Here is a 22,201-nt window from a genome sequence, read left to right on the forward strand (position 1 = left end):
AGAAGAAACCAATGCTGTCGGTACCTTGATCTTGATCTTCTGGTCTCCAGAATTATGAGAAAACAAATTTCTGTTGTTTAAGTTACCTAGTCTGTGACACATTGTTATGCCAGCCCTAATGAACTAAGGCAGGGCATCACATTTTCATTTTGCACTGGTCCCTGAAAATTATGTAGCCAGCTCTGACTTTTTAATGGATAAGTTGGTCATGCTTTTGGGTTATTCTAACCCCAAACTATATATATATATATAGAGAGAGAGAAGGAAATTCTAGGAATTGTAACTCTCAGCTTAGTCAAGTTGACAACCCAGCACAGGAAAGCACAAAGATTACTATAAAGGCAAATGCATGCTCTTCTATGCTGTGGCAATGGTGTTTGTGGAATGCTGATTGTACGAGGTGTGATCAAATACTACAGTAAATGTTTAAAATAAAATAGAAAATGAGAGGGTGAGGGGGATCAAATGAATGGTGATGGAAGGGGAGCTGACTCTGGGTGGTGAACACACAGTGTGATTTATGGATGATGTGATACAGAATTGCACACCTGAAATCTATGTAATTTTACTAACAATTGTCACCCCAATCAATTAAAAAAAAATAGAAAATGATTACAGTAAAAGACACATTGCCATTAATGTCCCTCAAAATACTCCCTCTCGCTTTGAACACACTCATCCCATCATTCTTGCCACTTTCTGAAGCAGTTCTGGAAGTCCTCTTTCATGAAGGTCTTCAGTTGCACTGTTGTGGCTGCCTCGATGTCCTGAATTATTTTGACTTTGGGGAAGAGCCAGAAGTCACACAGTGCAAAGTCCGTTGAATAAGGTACATGAGGACACAATGTAATGTTTTTATTTGACAGAAATTGCTGTACCAGAAGTGATGTGTGACTCGGAGCATTGTTGTGATAGAAAATGAAGTAAAGACACAAAAGAGGACTTCCAGAACTGCTTCAAAAAGTGGCAAGAATGCTGGGATAAGTGTGTTTGAAGTGAGGGGGAGTATTTTGAGGTAGATTAATGGCAATGTGTTTTTTACTGTAATAATTTCTTTTTCTTTAACTATTCACCATATTTTTTGATCACACCTCGTATACTTAATACTTCCCTGGACACAGAGGTGTGTATGCAAGTAGACATATGTAGCCTGGTTCTGCTGAAATGAATTGCTGTTTACTGATGCCTATTCAAGGTGTAGAATTTGGCACAAAACCCAAACGTCATAAGTGTCTTTAATTAAAATTGGATTTTGACATTTCTAGTTTGACTCTTTCTAAACAAATGGAAGAAAATTTTTGTGCTCTAAAACCATGATCCTTCCAAAGGTCTACAGGATTTTACATATACGCTCCTTATCAGAAGGATATGAAGCCAGGTTATATGGAGCAGCCATGACATCCCAGCTATAAATACATAGTCATTCTATTTTGTATTTTATTGTTAATCTTTGTTTTAGTGCACCCACAACAAGAGTGTATGTTCTATAGCTGTGTTTTAACAGTTTTTTTTAATTCCAGTTTTTGCTGGGAGCCCTGTATTGGAAATTAGACATTTTTTTAGTACTTCATTTATCGTTCATTTATTCCTCTCTCTTGTATATAGATACCGTGTCACTACAGTATGGTTTCCTAGCTCTGCATGCAAATGCCAGTGTTCAGAGCGTGTGTCTTGGCAACGTAGTGTCCTAGAATTGGCCACGTTAGCATTAGCGCCTGGTGGCATTTGGCTTTCTGTTCTTTATTAAATGGGAAAAGACATAAGAGTAATATACTGACTTCTTGACCGAAATAGTTTCTGAACATTTCAGGAAAAAAAATAGCTAATGCAAATAGACCTCAGGCCTCAACTTCCCCTGGGATCATCATTGCTTTGATATTTATTTAAGTGATACTCTTGCCGTCTTCCAGTAAATGCTAAAACCTTGCTCTAAGGTATACAATTAATAGGAAAAGATGTGCATTTTGTTTCTTAAAATACTTAGAGAACCTCAAAACATTTAAAACTCTGTGATTTAAAACTCCCTGGTTTTAAAAACACAATTTTCACAGATCTTTGTCTAGTGTCTAGGACAGTGCGAACCAGACGAATGGCTTTATGACGTATTATTTTAATATTGAGTATTGAATGGAATGGAAGTATTATCTCAGGGTATCATGATTCCCCAATCAATTCCATAGGCCTAACTTTTTCACTATACTATAGTATTTAAAAGGAATCGCATCCTAAAGTCTAAATAAATGCATTAATAATTCTTTCTTTCAATGTTAATATTCATAGCAGTTATAATAAAACGATCTTGGTTTATGTTATATTTTCCTGATTTTCTCTATTTAATAATTAAAATTGCATACTTATACATGGCTCTGGAAGAGAAGTCTAGGGAATGTTTTATGCTTACATCAGACTGTTAATACAGTCATCCCTCAGTGTACATGGGGCTTGGTTCCAGGAGCCTCCTGGGATACCAAAATTCATGGATGCTCAAATCCCTTACATAAAATGGTGTAGTATTTGCATATAAGCTACACATATCCTCTCATATACTTTAAATCCTCTAGGTTACCTACAATACCTAATACAATGTAAATGCTGAGTAAATAGTTGTTATGTTGTATTGTTTAGGGAATAATGGCAAGAAAAGTCTGTATATGTTCAGTACAGACATAACCATTGTAGGCCTAACTACATGGTACCCTTCAACAACAGGTAAATTTTTTCCCAAATATTATCTATTCATGGTTTGTTGAATCGAAATGCAAATGGATTTAAATGCAGATGCAGAAAGCATCACTATGGAGCGCGGACTGTATTGTTGTACCCACATTTAATGTTTTCCCTGTTTCCTCATGAATTGGGCCATTATCTTAGGAAATTCTTCCCATATTAGACATTCGTTGAAAAACAGTGCAAAAGGGCAGTCAAAGGTGCACAGCAGGGTGTTCAGCCGTCTTCTCACCTATCCTACAGGCAACTTGCTGATACTTTCAGAGCCTTGCTTTTCTAGTTTCAGAACGTTGCCTTGTAACCATGCTTACTTTGTAGTTTTCCTACATAGTGGGAGCTTAACCAATGTTTACTAAATGAATAAATAGTGATTCAATTATTTTACTGTTATGACAAGGTAGCTTTTAGTCAGCATTGCTATTTGTCTCCCAGATTTTTCCTCACTATGAACTCTTCCAGGTGTGCATTATTCCTTTATTTATTTATTTTTTTAAAGTGGATAAAGAAAGTTAAGTGATTTGCCCACATTTACTGCATGTCTGGTAAAATGGTTAGCTGCTTTGAAACCCTGTCCTGATTGAAGCTAAAATTCATGATCTTTCCATCATGGAAGCAGAAAAAGTTGAAAAACCTCTGAAAAGACAACCTTAATCACTGTTTCCATTTTCATCAAGTGACACCCATGCCACTGGTGGTGTGTCACATATTTATACTTAACCACCATTTGTGAGTCACTATTTCTGAATGGCCTGCCGATTGGCACGGTGATATGAAGTGATTCTGCACCCTGTGCTCATTTCTGTGTGTCCTAACCAACAATTTCATGTTGATATTGATTGCCCTCTAAGCTCAGCATTTAGCGTAATTGACTGACTTGTTCGGTTCTTTATTTATTAAAGCAAACTTTTCAAAGGAAGTCTTATCTTTAAAAGGGGGTAAATTTTCCTTCAAGGTTGTAAGTTTGGAAGCTCTTAACAATTAGCTCTCTTGGGTGTATCAATTCTGAGAGAAAAACCATAATAATTTGAAACAATATAAAACATGATTTTTTTAAGCATAAAGAATACTTAGCTTGTTCTTTATTTTTAAAGAAGTATATAATGCATAATATTAACGAGAACAAATGGGTCTTTTGAAAAAAATTGTTTACTATTCAGGATTTTCAGAGGGAAAATATTCCCCCGCCCTTTGAAGAAAGATGGGAGACAGCTAGGCTTCTCTTGTCAGACTGTCACTACCCTCTTCTCAGATTCTGCTTTTATATGGTTCTAATTCTCCAACTCTTACCCCTTGGCCAACCCAAATCATAATCATGCTAGTCCTGCCATGTCCACCTCGAGAACCATTTTATCAGCAGAAGATTTCTAAACATTTACAGCTATAGTGGCCTTTTGTCCTCTCCAACGTTATAAAACTTTCCAATTAGATAATCAGCAGTTGATATGTAGCATGTCTTCTCTCTCCAGGGGGAAGAAAAAAGAGGCCATATTTGTGCTCTGTTGTTCTCAGTGCCTAAAATAGTGTTGGTTGAACCATAGATGATTATCCAAGCAGACTTAAATTGGCAAAGGCAAGAACTGTCCCTTCCCACATTTTGAGGTTAGCTATAACTTCCTGCTTAGTGGTATTAGTTTCCAGGTGGCATGGTTTGCTGGGTGGAAGAACTGCCACAGCTGAATCACCAAGCGTTTTATGCTTGCTCAGGGAACTTGGGGATTCAAAAGGAAGTAAGCACCTATATTGGAGACAAAGGGAGACATTACTGACAGTGGTAGTATAAGCAAATGGCACTTGTTATTTGTTAATCCTGTACAATTAACACTGACATGGGGAAAATATGGTTTTCAGGACTATACTGTAATCACAACATATCCCAGGAAATCATGTAGGATTTAACAGCAGGTGTGAAATTAACCAATGCTATTTTCATAAATGCTATAATTAAACCAGATTTCCAGGAAGAGGTCTTTAAGGTTCTGTAGAATTCTCTGTAGTCATCCCTCCTTATGCATTTGCTTCTGAAATGATGGGTATGCCTGCCCTGAAACAGGTTTGCTGCAGGAGTTGTTGACCTGCTCCAAATTCTAAACAAAGTGGTAAATATCAGAACAATGTTTGTTCATCTATAGTTATTCCTCCTTTTGTTCACTGTGTTTTTAAAATGTGTGTTGTAGATTTTTGGTAATGTTTAATTTTGCTTCCAGTAAAAACATTCTCTCTATTTAGCTTTGTTGTATTTGCCACTTAAGAATGCAGAATTTATTATTATGTGCTTAAAGCAATCATTTAACACTGACATTTTAAGTATGACAATAATCCAAGTAATTGTCACCCATTCAGTTAACTGAAAATATCTTTACTTCCTGAGACAACTAATTATAATGCAGTGTTACTATCTTTTAATTGTAGACATGTTTGTTTTTTGTGTTTATTTTGGGTTAGGCTGTCTTGAAGGACATCCCTAGTCTCAAATTTGGCAATCTGCCCTTATTCTTTCTTGCTGCTTTCTGAAAATAAATGAAAACACTGTAGCAACAATCTTGAAGGAAAACAAGAGGATTTCTATTTTTACAAGCTTTGTTCATGACTTTAGGATGCTGGATAATGAGTTGTTTTTAAAATAATCTGATGAATTGCTATACAAATGGGGATTAAGTTTCACACATATTTAAAGATTCTGGAAGATGAGTTCAGGTATGTCAGGTACTGTTCTTCTATATGGATCTTCAACATTGGAGAACGGGGGTATCTCCCTTTTGGCTCCATAGTGGTATCCCCACAATGGCTTTTACCCCATAGGGGAGGAGTTCGATTATGATTTGATTTACATAGGGATTATTGTATTGTCCCCTCATTTTGAAAATCCCCTAATTTCAGAAATTTATGATTTCCTAATTTAGTATTGGATGTTTCTATTCAGGGCTAAATTAGAGGGCACTTAAGTATTTTATTCACTTTTATCACATCCTACCATATCCTTCTTTTCATTTAATACGTTATACTCCTAAATTATCTATTGAGTGTTGTTGTTTTTTTTGTAGTTGTTTGTTTCTTTACCAAGTTGGACTTAATAATTAATGCATAGTTATAAGGAATAGTACAGGAAATGTTACATTTCATATAATAACATATTTTCACCATGTTGCTAAACTTATTGTGTGTGTATGTCTGTGACTGTATCCCGGAAGATGCAATCCCAGTACTGGGAATTGCTTTTGAACACACACACACACACACACACACACAAGCTCAGATGGGAAAATGTTTTGTTAGGAAATCTCATGGTAACCTCTCTAAATGACACTTGCTGGACATTTAATAATTATCCTGTCACCTACAAAATATACACACATGTAGCAGCAACTACAACACCAACATCTAAATCAATACATATTTCCAATTATTTTTTCACCTCTGTCATTCAACTGAAGGATTATACTGAATATTTACAACAAAACTAGCAAAAACTTAGGTTCCTTGGTTTTCTGCCTTTTGGTGACTTGTATGACATCATCAAGGTAAACATTATGATGTGTTCCACCTTCTTATGGTATTTTTAAATTCACTTTAATTTTGTTTACTTAGTACATTTTTATTTAATGCCAATTCATGTTCTAGGTTTTGCAAGATTTTAGAAATTAAATGTGCTACATTGTCAGTATCAGTAAAAAATAATTTAAAATTGCAAATAAAGGAAAAACCAAATACTAATGGCTTACACAATGAGGAGTTAATTTTTCTCACACAACAAGGAGCAGGTAAGAAGGCAGTTGCTGGAATTATTTTAGCTGCTCAGCTATGGAAGAATTCTCATACAGCTTCTCTGTGATTCTTTCTACCCTTTATATTATAATTTCAAGGGCTCTAAATATAATATCAAGATCACATTCAAAGGCAGGAAGAAGGGCCAGGGAAGAGTGAGATTTCTCCTCAGTTTTTCTCTCCTGCTAGGGAAATTATTAGCATTTTCAGAATCCCGTCAGCAACCTTCTTGTATCTCATTGTCCAGAACTGGGTCAGAGAGCCAGTCAGTTGCAAAGGGAAATTGGAGAAGCGAATGTGTGGGTTTTTCTTACCTCCATAATAGCAGGTGGGCAGGGGATATTCAGTTTGGAAAGTACCTCTGGGTAGCCAACTAATCATTGTTACACGGTCCGTGTAAATCTCACAATTATTGTAATCAGTTTTTTGTTGTTTCCCCCAACCCTCCAACATGGCGTATGCTGAATTCATATTAGGATTTGTATTGGTTTTCTTTGGTCAAAATGACAACATTTTAATATAAATCCACTCAAATTAAAAAGAAGAGTAGCAGTGGATAGTGGTGGAAGAACAGTACTGACCTATTGGCTTCAGGGATGACTTGACCTAGGGAGTCAACCACTCTGTTTAATCTGACATGGAAACATAGCTGGTGCCATCTCATTCAGCTCTCATCAAATGCCACCTCCATACAGCAGCCTTCCATGTTCACCCAACAGTCATACTCTTATCTCATTATCCTGACTTGTTCTTTTCATAGACAGTTTCTGATTATGATCTTCAGTTTTAAAGTAAGCTTCGTGAGCAGCTTAGAACTTAGATACCCACGATAGCTACTACTGATGCACTGGAGTCCCTCCCTGATCATAGGGGAGGGTGTCCTGATGACCAGTTGATAGAAGAGGAAAAAGACCAACCATAGTTCACAGACAATAGATACAAGAAGCAAATGGGTTGCTGCTGCATTTCAACTCACTCGGGAGTGACCCTGCTGGACAGCAGGCAGGGAAAATTCTCCAGTGGGTAGCTCTCTTCCTGGTTCAACTAATTACCTCCTTTGTGTAGAAAGTGAAGTGACCCAAGGCAAACATGTATAAGGACTCATGGTAGAGATAAGTTGTCCTGTCTGGTTGGATAAAGGCCTAGAAGGGAAAAGATGAAAAACTATGGAATGAAGAATTTTGGGGAAGAGGCACATGAATTTACCTTTGAGTAGATACAAATTGTGAAGATTTGTGTATTGCATGATAACACCCACAAGTAGCATTCATCCTGGAAGAGGCACTAAACAAACAAGTAGACAAACTCAGCTCTTTAACATCAGCCCGTCTGTATCATCGACCACATTAGTTAATGGACTAACATGGCACAATGGACTCTGAACCAAACAGACATGTAGAAGAGATGGAAGCTGTACATCAGCCTAAGAAATTGAACTTCCATCCACCATGACTCAAATTAGTTTCTGAAATATCCAGCTTGCCACCAGGAGAAACAAATCCTTCCCCCGATACAGCAGCATCCCCCAAGGAGACCAACTAGCCACTTGGTGGCAAGTTGACTACATTGGGCTCTTTCCTCCTTGGAAGAGGCAGGGGTTCAGCTTCACTGCGATCAACACATTTTCCAGATACAGGTTTGCTTTTATTGCCAACTGGGTCATGGCCAGTATGACTATCTGAAGATTTATGAAGTATTTGATTAACCCAGAATGCTGTGCAACATTGTCTCGGAATAAAGGGCTCACCATATTGCAAAGGAGATGCAGCCATGGCACATGATCCACTGATCCTAACACATTCCCCACTATCCAGATGCTTCCAGTCTGTGGACTGAAGAAATATTCTCTTAGAAGTGCAGCTGAGGTGCCAGCTTAAAAATGTTACCCTACAAGGATAGGGCACAATTGTTTCATGATGCAGGGTATACCCTAAATCAATGACCATGATAAGGGGTATCCCAGTCCATAGAATAATTGGGAACCAAGACCTGGAAATGGAAATGGCCTTACTTACAATTATTCTTAGTGACCCACTTGGAGAATTTGTACTTCTCGACTGAACGATTTTAGACTTTACAGTCCTGAAGTCCCTGATTTCCAGAAGGGGAACATTTTCATCAGGGAACACAGAACTTTAAGCTATAGTCAATACCAGGTAACATCAGACTCCTCATGCTAGGACACCAGCAAGCAAGGAAAGGAGTCACTACCGGAGTCAACACCGTTACTGGCAAGGCTCATTATCCCTTCTCATCAGTGGGACATGGAGCTGCTACTACACAATGTGCGCAGGGAACAAGAGGTTTGAATTTCAAGTGATCCACCTGGGGCATTTCCTGGTCTTCTCATGCACCGCTTTAATTGTCTACTGCCTGAGAAGCACAGACTACGGTATCAGGGAGTGTGGACACTTAGGAATCTTCACTCAGACCGCTCCAGCAGGCAAGCCATTGAGATCAGCGCGCTGCTAGTTAGGGTGAGGGGACTCTGACATATGGTGCAGGATGCTGAGAAAGAGTTTCAGTCACAACCTTGAGATCAGCTGCAGCCTCTCACACTGTAGTTATCTTCACTAACCCTTCCCCACTAAGTTTCCCAGAAAACAAGACTGAGCACGATTCTGGAGGAACTGTTCCTACATGGTATCATTTACTATAGAAGCAAAAGGATCTGAGCAGTAGAAGGGGTGGGCTGTGATGAATATTGTAGTGTTTCACCCAAATCCCCCCTCAGGCTAAACCCGTATCCCTCAGTTGCTGGGGGTATTGGCTGCTGGCAGCTCAGACCAGACTCCCACTTTGGGAACCTCCTCAGGCCAGACCAGACTCCCACTTTGGGAACACTCCTTGGCCACAGGGAACATCCTCATCCAAGTCCCCCCAAAGGGCAACTTCAACTTGGAGTCAGACACTGACTACCATGGGAACGTGAAGGCCTCGTCTCTCTGCTTCATTTTGGGACAACCCTCAAGGCCCACTCCAACTCCACATCATCAGCTAAGGCCTCAGTTTCAACCTGCTTTGGATCAGGGTTTCTTTCTGCTCTGTCCTCCTTCCTTTATTTCCGTACAGGTATTGCTCTCAAGATCTCTTCTCTTGACATGACCTTTTGCATGCAATTCTGCCTCAGAGTGGAAGGCAACTATTTAGAAGGAGAGAACTAAACATTTCTGTGACTTAGATTCCCCTGGTCTTCTAACCAGCATTATGTTCTCAGATACCTCCTTTGAAAGAGTATACTTCAGTTGGTGCAAAGTTTAAGAAACTATCAATTTTATACGTCAGAGCTCCAACCAACTAAAATAGAACATTCCTTGAAATATAGGAGAATCAACACAGAATTAAAACACCAAAGTCTTTTGCAAGTTGTGATCATATTTTTGTTTCAGGATGATATCTTGGAATTACAACACCAGATGTAGCTTTCTTGTAATGGTTTTATAATGTTTTAAAAACTCCTATTTAAAAATATACAGGCAAATCATTTATAGAAGTATCATTTCAATATAACTTTAAAAATGTCAAATCATTTCTAGAAATGAGCTATTATTTAAATGTCTTATAGGATATTTATAATTTTTTTAAACTTTAGATAGTAAAAACTTCCTTAAGATCCTCCATAAATAGTAAGCTCACAACAAATAGGACAGTTTCTCATTACCTCTCTTTCCTATCTTGATCATAATTTCTGACATTCTAGTTCAGTCCTACCAGGTGCATGATCTGTGATTCCTTTGGAAATATGGCTTAAATGTTACATTTCTTTTGCCCATAGTAAATGGTTAGTTAAAGTAGACATCATGGGAGGTCAATTTCCAGAAACATCCAGCAATATTTGGCCACTTGTAGATGTTTCAATATGTGTGCACATGTATATGTATTGATACAGAGACTCAAAAATTACTCAGAAAGAATTTAATTAGCTCTTTAATTTCTAGATTTCCTCAGAGCTATCAACACAAATTACTTTTTATAATAGGTGGCTAAAGAAAACAACTCAGGATTAAATTGGAAAGAGAAAAGAGTTGATATATTATATTATGTATTTTGTTATACTAAATTATGAGGATGTATGTCCCTCTATTTTTAGGTCTTTATTTTGAAGTTTTTAAAGAAGATGTGGATTAATAATTACTAAAACTTCTCTTGACATAATTGAAAGGACTTAAGTTGTATTTCTACAACAAGAACACTTCTCTGTAAGCAACCAGAGAGAAGAGCGTGAAATTCAGATTATTTATTTAGAAAACTGTATTATTGATGGTGATGATACATAATTATATTGGCTAATATTAATTTGGCACTTATTATGAGACTATTATTATATTCTCCCTTTTGATTTCCCTATAAACCTTTGGAATAGGTATTACAAATATAGGTATCTCATAGGTATTATTTTAGAGAGATTAAGTACTTTACTCAGGTTTACCCAGGCATCGAGTTGATATTCAAACTGGGTCGTATCTGATTTTAAAAACTCAGACTTTGAAATCTATGCTATACATTTTCTTTTCATATTATATACATCGTATATATACATATATATATATATATGTGTATTGTTATGTAATACTGCTAAATAAAGCTCATTCTTTATGCTATGTGCATTTTTTTTCAATTCAGTTCAATTCAATTAGATTCAGTTGAACCCGAACTTCTCGAACACTAGTGAGAGATACCCATTGCTCCAGACACCAGACAAAATGACAGGAATGACATTCTTAGATTTTTTGTCAACATTTGGTCATAGTCATTAGTTTCTATTAATTTGTCTTCATCTTCATTTTAACTTGATTTATATCTGGATTACACGTTGCATTGGGTAAGATGATGTGAGACTCAATGTATTTACCATGTGCCCACATTTTGCTAAAAAAGACAAAATTAAACTTCATTCCACAACAAAATTTGAGAGTGCTACAGTTCTCTTGCACAGGATAATAATTTATCAACTGACTGTTCAAACTCTTGTATATAGTAAGTATATTTTTCTCTCTCCTATTTTCAACACATTTGGTGTTGTCAACAACTTGGGTTGCATTTCCATTTCTGGGCTTCTTACTGCAAGAAAAGCCTAGCTATCTAATATACACTATCCAAACTATGGTTTTAGGAAAGAAGCAAAGAAGAGAATCTAAAACTACATCTTTTTATTTAAATGCAATTAGAAGAATCACAGTGTGATTTCTTCCATTAGGATATGTTTTTCTATTGTCTGCAGTAGTGGAATCAAAACTAGAACCCAATTTTGTGATTTGCAATGACTGTCTTTAGCGAATTCCCAGATTAGTATCATAAAGCAATCCCCCTTTAAAAGTGGCGAGCACCTTCCTAGGAATCTGACATGTTTTCTTGTTTAATCTTCAAAATAACTCGAAGAGGTAGACATTACAATCTCTTATCTTGAGAGAAACTTCTGAGGCCAGAGATTAGGTAATTTATAAAATTTCACCAAACTAGTAACTAGAAGAGCAAGGATTCCAACTGGCCTCTCTGCTCTCAGCCTATATGGAGTACTGCCACTCCTCATCCTGCAGTTATAGGCAGCCTGAAAAGTCCTGAAGGCTCCTGATGATATTCTTAAACCCAAACTGTGAAGTCCTTTTTCTCCCTTACACTCTGCTTATGCGTTATAATGTAGCACATCAATGTAATTGTTTCCAAAGCTAACTGCTTTTACATTATTGTTCCAATTATTAATAAAACTTCCATTATGCATAAAGTAATTTTCTCTTATGAAATGCTTTGTAAACAGTTTAACTAATTAGGCCATGCAAATACCAACAAGGCAAATGTTCTCTTTCTTATGAACGATTAGCTGAAAAGGTAAATGACTTTCTAAAGCCAGAAGGAAAGCTTCAATAATAACTGACACAACTCATACGTTTTTTCTTCTTCCTGCTCTGGTGTCATTTGTTCAGTCAGGGATAGTAGCTGTCGTTAGCCCTTGTACATCTTAATTATTACAAAGTACTGGCCCTACATTTGCTCATTCTGGACTCTAAGATAATTTCTCTTGGAAAAATAGATGCATTCTAGTATCTATAACATCCAGTATTTATTACTATGGAGTATTAAAGAAAATATTATTTGTAAATGGCAAAAACTGACATTCCAAAAGAGAAACACATATTGAAGCAAAGGTATTTTCAAAAAAGCAAACAGATTTTGACCACCTTCCCTCCAAGTGGTGACTTTGTTTTTGAAGTTAGATTTCATTTTCTTTTTCTACTTTGAGATAAGTTTTGTCTGTCCCTGCCCCCCTCTAAATCCTCCCACTCCCATTCAGAGACTGTGATTGGAAATAACAGCCTAAAGAGTTTGGGAGTCTCTTCGGACTCCTTCAACATACTTCAATCCCTGTTTTCTCATTAGAACATTTATACTTTTGTGCCTCAGTGGGAATGATCAATTATTTCAATGTCAGTAGTGGTAATATTACCCCTAAGATTTAGCAATTTTCAAAGATCTTTTAACTTAATTAGAGGCATTTGTTGTAAATTGAATTAAACCTGTTAAAAGTGCAATGTGTTATATTAAAAGTAAAATACCCAAATTGGCCAAGGAGACAAGATTTTAGGGAGGAAAAAAATCTAGTTTAAGGATACTAACATCAGGATAAACTTGTGACGTTATCCTTTTCATAAAGTTTCCTAAAAATTGAAAGAATGGGTAACAATTTTATCCAAAACATTATGGTAAATATATGGGTCTATGTACAGATACTTTTTTTTTATTATTAGTTTCGGGTGCACAAGACAAAGTAATACTTAGACGTTTATCATTTATATCCCTCACACTGTGGACCCCCCGCCCCCCATCCACTATCTCTCTGACATCGCACACAGCCATTACATTTCTACTGTCTCTATTCCTAATGCTGTACTTCGCTTCTTGTAAGTATACATATATATATATATATATTACATATATATATATATATATATATATATATATATATATATATAAAATCATAGTTGGCATTCATTATCATTCAGCTTCAGGTGCACAGCGCAGTGATCAGGCATCCACATCATCCCTGAGGTGGTCTCCCAAATGGGACATGTGTCCATCGGACACCCCACAAAATCTCCACAACATTATAGATTACGTTCCCCAAATTAATTTTCAAGACCCTGTGGCCATCTTGTGGTTACCAACTGTTTTCTAATCCCCTCACCTTCCCTCTTATCCCCACCCCCCTGCCCATCTAGCAACCCTCAGTTTTACCTCTATGTCTCCAAAACTTGTACAGATACTTTTGTAAAAGTATTTTCCCAAGTACTTGAAATAATGACAAAGCAACAGCAATTTTGAACATTTTAATATTGTCAGTAAAAAATAAAACTGATGCATTTACACTGTCTATATATTTATCCAATAATCAGCACATGATTATAATATTGTAATGATTCATTTTTGATTAATGCTCTTTCTTTCCAAATAAGTGTTTCCTTATCTTGACATATTTTCACCTCACTTCTTTAAAACATGGTATCACAGTGAGCTTGCCCAGATAGTTCTTACCATGCAAATTGTACAATGCTATACTGCTGTACTCTTATGAGACATTTCTCAGTTACCATTTAGAAAATCCTAATGATGGTTTTCTAATTTCTTAGGCACCAAACAAATAAGTTAGCATGAGCTAAATCCATATTGAAATAGGTAAGTTAAAGGTATAGACCAACTAACTAAAGCAGAGTATAGTTTTAACCTAAAGCATTTAGAAAACCATGCATTTCAAAACATTATTTATTTAACAAATACTTTTTAAAGCACCTACTATGCACAAAGCACAGTGCTAAAACCTGGGGACAGAGCAGTAAATAGGACAGACAGTTCTGCCTTCACGGAGCAAACAGCCTTGCTAACTCCTTAAAGTCAGTTTGCATCTTTAACTGAATTCCAGTATAACTTCCAGGTATATGTGAGTGAGTTGTAAACCCTTTTCCTGACAACTCCATCAGCCCCCATATACTTCGAGCAGCATGGATTAAGGAAATCCACAGGTTTTGATATCAGATGAAAATTAAGTTCAAATCTAGATTCTGATCTTGATTCTATCTCTTAATAGCTGTATGATCTAAAGCAAGTGATTTAAACTTTCTTAGTTCTCATTTTCTCATCTATGTAATAGTAACACATGTCCTCCAAAGTGGCCTGTAAATTAGATATAATATACATGTATTATATCATGAGGTGTGATCACCACATAATAGCTGCTATTCTTATATCAGTCATTATTGCCTATGCCAAAAATTCTCACTTACCTTAAAAATTCTCCCATAACTAGTTTTCAAGGAACTGGATAAAGGAGAAGGATTTTGTCCAGATTAAGTAGGCTTGAAGCTAAAAGCATGTGGGAGGAGAATCTCTTTATTGAGTGCTTGGGTTTACATTGCCGAATGTCATTATAGCCAATGCCTTTCAAAGAGAAAATTTATATTAAACCTAGTTACCAATATTTGTATGAGCTTTTAGGTTTCATGTCATTTCCACATACTGTATGTTAATGATTGGTCTCAACCATTCTGATGGTTTCTTATTACCATGTTGGTGACTTCAAATTGATATTTCCAGTTATGCTCTCTCTTGAACTTCACTTTCATAAGTACAACTGAATATTGGGCAAATTTCTTTGGATATACCATAAGTATTTTCCATATGTAAGTCAATATGAGCTTATTATTTTCCTAATATTTCTCTTTTTCCTACCCAATGCTTTTTTTTTTTTTTTTTGATATGTTCTCCATTCAGTCACCTTTGGATAGGCTTCCTGAGCCAGAAACTTTGGAACGATTTTTGGTTCTTCTCTTTTAGGACCCATATTCAAACAGTCTCCAAGTCCTGCTAATTTGAGTCAAATATCTCTAAAACCCACCTATTTAACTGTTCCTCCACCTTGTTAATTCCCTTTTCCTCAGAAGAGATGCTGTTTACATTTGGGAATAATATGAGTGGAATTGTGTTCCCTCAAATAATATGTTGAAGTTCTAACCCCTCATACCTTAAAATGTGTCCTTATATCAAGGTCATTGCAGATGTAAGTTAAAATGAGGTCATACTGGAATAGAGCAGGCCCTTAATCCACTATGGCTGCTGTCCTTATGTGTGAAGACATGGACACACAAAGGGAAGATGGCCATGTAAAAACGGAGGCAGAGGTTGGATTTATGCTGCCACTAGCCAAGGAATGCCTGGGGCTACCAGGAGTTGGAAGAGGCAAGGAAAGGTCTTTCCTCCTCCACACTCCCCACCACCCACACTCCAGAACTTTCAGAAAGAGCGTGGCCCTGCCCACATCTTGATATAAGACGTCTAGCCTCCAAAACTGTGAGAATGTCTGTTGTTTGAAATCACTCAGTTTGTGGTTATAGAAGCCCCAGGGAAATAATATAGAGTGTAAGCATGTTCTTCATTGTTTGAGACTTTCAAACACGTTTCAGGAAGCTTGGTGCCTTGTCTCCCTTCATGTTACTGTGACAACAAAGAACACCCATGCTCATATTTCTGAGAGCTCTACCATTCTGCTCCTGGTTGAGTAGTATGGGTAGGTCATTATCTAAGTTGTAATCCTTTCTCACCTTTAGTCTGGACTTTTTTCATCTTGCAGCCAGAGCAATGTTTTTAAAATACAAATGTAATGTCCCTCCCTATTCTCCTTCCAAGAGCTTTTGATGGTGGTAGGATTGAGTCCAAACTCCATAAAATGGCATGTGCTGACCAGGCCCCTTCACAAGCAGGCTCTTTCTACCTCACCTTTCAACTTTCAACTTCACCTACTTGGACTTTATCCACCCCATTCAACTTGTTTTCAGTTTTAGAAATAGGACTTCATTCTTTTGAGAACTGTATGTGTGATTGAATGCCCTTCCAGTTTTCCTGCCTACCCCCTTACTCTCATTGGTCTAATTCCTCTTTATCTCATAGATCTCAGGAGAGAAGTTTACTCAGGCCCAGTTTGAGACATCTGTCTGTCCTATGTTTTCTGATAGCATTTTGTATGTTACCCTAGCACTTATCACATTTCATTTTCCCCCAGTATTTAGTTTGTCTTTTTACTTCTCTGTCTCTATTAATAGAAAAAAAATTTATGGGTGAGTGACAATGTTGTTCATATGTGGAAATAAGAAAACAATCTATGTTAATATTTTATTGCTGCTGTAACAAATAACCAGAAGCTTTTGTCTTAACGCAAAACAAGTTTATTATTTTTATAGTTCTGGAAGTAAAAAGTCTGAAGTGAATCTCACTGGGCCAATACCAAGGTGTCATCAGGACACCTTTCTATATTTCAGAAAATCCATTTCCTTACCGTTTCCAGTTTTTAAGAAGCTGCTTTCATTCCTTGGCTCATAGCCTCTTTCCCCCATCTTCAAAGACAAAAAAAATTGGGCCAAGTCTTTCTCATACTACCATCTTTCTGGCTTTACTTCTGGTTGTTTCCTTGTTTCTCTTGCTTCCCTCTTCCACTTTTTAAGGACCCCTGTGATTACATTAGGCCCAACCAGATAATCCATAATAATCTCCCCCTTTTTAAACACAATTGTTTTGCAAATTCAATTCCATCTGCTACCTTAATTCCCCTTTGCCATATAATTTAACATAATCACAGGTTGCAAAGATTAGGGTATAGACATATTGAGGTGGGGTGGCATTATTCTGTCTACTACATCATCATAGGGCCTGAAATGCTATATTCATTTGATAATCAATTGTTGAATGAATGAGTTGTATCCAATTAAATCAGATTTAACAAAGGAAGAAACATTTCTTTCTTTCAGGTTTCAAATAAAGGAGTTCATTTTTGAACAGCCTAAAGTTTCTTGCTCTTGGGATTATGTCCTAAAGTGATTCAGTAGGTGACTGATGAAGAGTTCCAATGAAGAGTCAAGAGACAGTAGTTAGAAAGTTCTTTTTTACCAGTTATATTAACTTGGGCAAATCGTTTAACTTGTTTGAGCTTTATTAAGGTTCTGCAAAAATTTGAGGGAATATGATTGATGAGATCTTCTCCAATATTAACATGGTATGACCTAGACATGTTTCTTTTATACCTTTGTAATAATGGCTCTCTGAAATGTTGAAAAATATCTTAGAAAAAGCCTGAAAACCACTGAAGATACCCATGTTCAAAAACTTGGTGATTAATGGAACATAGTAAAAAATAAATAAGAAGTGCCAAATAAAGAATTATTACAGATGGTGTAATGAAAATAAAACTTAATTAAAAAAAAAAAAAAGCTTTATCTAGAGTTAGGCTAGTTATGCCAGAAGAAAGAAAATGGAAATTTTAATTCCATTGATTGATAATGAATTTAAAAAAGGATTATTATGCACTGCTGATGAATGAGGGGTTTTGTTTGCATATGAGGTGTGATAAAAAAATATGGTGAATGTTTAATGAAAAAAGTATATATTATATAATAGTAAAAGGCTCATTGACATTAACCCCCCCTCAAAATACTCCCCTCGCTTAGAACATACTTATCCCATCATTCTTGCCACTTTCTAAGGAAGTTCTGGAAGTCCTCTTTTGTAAGTATCTTTAGTTGCACTGTCATGACTCCCTCGATTTCCTGAATCATTTTGACTTTGGGGAAGAACCAGAAGTCGCACAGTGCCAGATCCGGTGAATAAGATAGATGAGGACACAGCGTAATGTTTTTATTCGACAGAAATTGCAGTACCAGAAGTAGTGTGTGACATGGAGCCTTTCTGTTATGATCACAAAATACTGTGAATGCTGCGGCCAAGTGTCATGCAATGGAAAGGCAGGGATCTTCAATACGGGAAGCATTGCATCGAACCTTAGTAACAGTGTGTGACAAGTTTCAACTTGTTCAGTGCAGTCAGTCGGCTGTGAGCTATGGTTGAGAGAAGGTATGTTTTAAAGTGTGCCATAAATCATCCTCCTTCATGACAACGCTCCATGTCACACATCGCTTCTGGTACGACAATTTCTGTCAAATAAAAACATTATAGTATGTCCTCATCCACGTTATTCACTGGGTCTGGCACCATGTAACTTCTGGCTCTTCCCCAAAGTCAGAATGATTCAGGACACCGAGGCAGCCACGACAGTGCAACTAAAGACACTCACGAAAGAGGACTTCCAGAACTCCTTCAAAAAGTAGCAAGAACGGTGGGGTAAATGTGTTTGAAGCAAGGGGGAGTATTTTGAGGGGGACTAATGGCAATGTGTCTTTTATTGTAATCAATTTTTTAATTTGAACATTCACTGTATTGTTTAATCATACCTGGTACAAATTTTAAGGACATGTGTTCACTATACAAGAGAGTTTAAGAACGCATTCACACTTTTGTTTTCAATGCAATTTAGTCTTTAAAAAAAATTATTATTACACTGATAGATCATAGAACTCTTGTTTGATTTCGGGTGGCTATAAGGATTGGGAATGGAAGGGGATATATGTGTCATATGAAATGTGGCTGAAGTTCAGAGAAATAGGTTTCATTTAATAGCTGAATACTGGATGACCTTACCATCCTTCTCACTCTTTGGCAGCTCACCCCGTGAGCAATAGAGGAGCTGCCTGCATGAACTGGGGAGTAGCTGCTGGCCTCAATGTAATTTTTGCAGTGATCTGTGTGCTCTATGGCTTCCTTCATAACCAACAAATCAATTCCCTCTATACGTATTACACACCCCAGTGGCAGAGGCCATTTATTATCCTTTTGATGGTCATACTCTTTGTACATAACCAAGAAAGATTACAGAGGAAGGAAAGAACAGTTGAAATGTGGATGAAGATATTGCACAATGGCACTGCATTTTATAATGTGCCTTGCATGTACACAACAATAAAAAAGACGCTTTCTTTGAAGACAGTATTGAAACGCAGAAGCGGAATATTCTCTTGAATACAATATATTTCTAAAACAATATATGGAGAGCTAGTTGTGGATAAAATTCTATATCAGCATACTTTTAAATTTCAGGTGCAAATTCAAAATGATTAAGAGAAAAAAACTGTCAGTCTCATGTTGTCATATCGGAATTGTTTATAAAGCTATACGTGACTAACTCTGTTCAATTAATGAGTTTTTCAATATACCTTTTTATTTGACATCATCTAGTATCAACTGATTCTTTTATTAATTTCTAACTTGTCTGCATATAACTTTTTAAACTCTAAATGATTAATTCCAGGTTTTTTCCCAATTCTTTGAATCCTGATGCTATAGTTTCCATTGTTAAACAAACAAATACAAATAAATACTGAATTGTGCTGACTAGATAGAAGATACCTGAATATTTTGAATTAGATATAAATTGTACACGGTGAATTTGTAGTGTTATTTGTTCTAAATCAAATGTCCCACAAACAAATATGTGTATCTGAATGTGGGTGGGGAACACTTTATCAGTGAAACTAATAGTAAAAGCATGACTTCATAAAGGGTTCTGTGCATAAACATTTCAACTGCCAGTCATTTATGTCAATGGGTATGAAAAGAACAGGAAATTTCCAAAGGTCAAAGAAGCTACTGTCTTTTCTGTTTTACATCATTTGGGATTTTCTAGTTGTTTGCAAACAACACAATGCTAAATCTGTGTTTGATTTTCTCTTCTCTTTGAAGAGGCAAAACAGTGACAGAATAATTAACTGAAGAAGAGATCATGCACAGAATATTTTGCTTTAGCAGTGTAGAAAGTTCTGGGTTTCATTTCACATGATGGTAAATGTAGTTAGGTATTCTGGAATCCTTCTATAAGACAGTCAGTCCCCTGACTATATTGTCGTTAGTAAACCAAAGCCTCTTGGGGGCCTGTTTCCTGTTTAACTGTTCCTTGTTTGTGTAATTGAAAAGCATGCTGAGTACAAAGACTGCACGTAGTTTTCAGTTAGATGATGCTCTACACCTTCATGGCAAAATACACAGAAAAAGAACAAAAAGAAATTGTCAATGTCAAGTGTGGCGCCTATTTAGTCCTGTGCAGACCAAAAGGCTGAAGTCCTGGATGGAAATTCTAAGGGCAATAGTGAGTTTTCTTTTAAAATCTGTTGTTAGTTTTTTCTTTTCTTTTTTCCCCACAGTCTTGTTTCTATAATTCATCTTTTCTTTCTCATGATACAATTTTCATCATATTTGATAGTGTTTAGAGTGAGATGAGCTTTTATATATAAAATCTTTTGACTCTTGTCTATAAATTCCATTTCTGTTAGGTTCTCACATTGTCTCCACCTGCTATTGGTAGTTATTAAGTCACTGAACTACTTACTAAGGGAACAGCTTCTCCCTTGGTAACATGTTTATTTTCAGGACTAGATTTGGTTGGGAAAATTACTGAATTATTCTAAAATATCTTTCTAGAAGAGAATTAGACAAGATAATCCAGGAATTTGGAGACTAGTTTTATAAAGATCGATTACTGATTTAATAAAACTAAAATTTTATTAAACTGATGATGGTATTTACCGATGATATTTACTGTTTTAATTAAATAACAAATTATTGCCTATCTATGTTTATATCTCTTTAAAAATAAAAGGAGCCATATCATCATTTAGACAGTTCTACATTTCTTGGAGTTGATGGAAGGCTAGCCTATTTCAATGTAGCTCTGGCAAATATTGGAAGAGGAGAGGGAGAGGCAGCAGATTGTGGATTTATTATTTTGTGATAATGGCACAGGGTGAGCACTGTTAGAAAGGTTTTACATTTGTTAATTTAGTTATCATATTGATCCTAGGTTATGATATCATTATTATCTTTCTTTTTTATATGAGGAAACTAAGGCATAGAGAGAAATTATACCCAGGCAGTCAGGTTGCAGAGCTTATGCTCTCACTAAGCTATGATAACTCTACTGTATATTCCCTGCATATATTCTTGGGACTCGGTGGAGAATTTCTGCCTCTACAGTTATTTTCAGATAGACTTTTCGTTCTTTCTCCTGCCAAAAACTGTAATTTTAGAAACTCTGAAAACATCTCTTGCTCTCATTACCAAACAAAGAGGCAACCAGAACTAATCAAAATAACTTTTATGTTTAGTTTTAACAGAAAATGTCAGTATTGTGTTAAGAAATAAAAGATTTCTTAACTTTAAATTCTCATTCATATAGTCTTATGATACATGAATAACTCATTTCATTTTTTAAAATGAAATAGTTAACTTTTAACAAGTTATATGCAAATTATTAAATCTAATCTTAATAAAGAGGGATCATTGTGGGTAGATGAGATAAGCAGGGATGTATTACAGATTTTTAAAGATTTCAAAAAAAAAATTATTTTTTATAATTGTTCCCTTCCATGTTTCTTTTTAAATTTTAATTGTTGAAAAATTCACATAACATAAAATTTATCATCTTAATCATTTTTAGGTATATAGTTCAGTATCTACAACATTTTTTATCTTGCAAATCTAAAACTAAACTAATCTAAAACATTAAACAAAACTCCCCAATTTCTCTTTCCCCCCATAATCTGGCAACCTCCTTTCTTCTTTCTGTCTTGATGAATTTGACTACTCTGGGTACCTTATGTAAGTGGAATTGTACAATATTTGTCTTTTTGCTACTGGCTCATTTCACTTAGCAAGCATAATGCCCTCAAAATTCATCCACATTGTAGCATATGACAGAATTTTCCTCCTTTTTAAGCCTGAATAATATTCCTTTTGATGAACAGTGGGTCTTTTGTCTATTGTGAACAGTGGTACTACGAACATGGGTGTA

At 36.1% G+C, this 22,201-nt stretch overlaps 1 protein-coding gene across 1 annotated transcript in view; it reads left to right on the top strand.

Moving 5' to 3' along the window:
• The window catches only part of LOC117027123 (uncharacterized), a 252,524-nt gene that overhangs the window by 205,746 nt on the left and 24,577 nt on the right, over positions 1–22,201 (top strand).

The sequence above is a fragment of the Rhinolophus ferrumequinum genome, chromosome 9, assembly GCF_004115265.2.
Source record: "Rhinolophus ferrumequinum isolate MPI-CBG mRhiFer1 chromosome 9, mRhiFer1_v1.p, whole genome shotgun sequence".
Lineage (NCBI taxonomy): Eukaryota > Metazoa > Chordata > Mammalia > Chiroptera > Rhinolophidae > Rhinolophus > Rhinolophus ferrumequinum.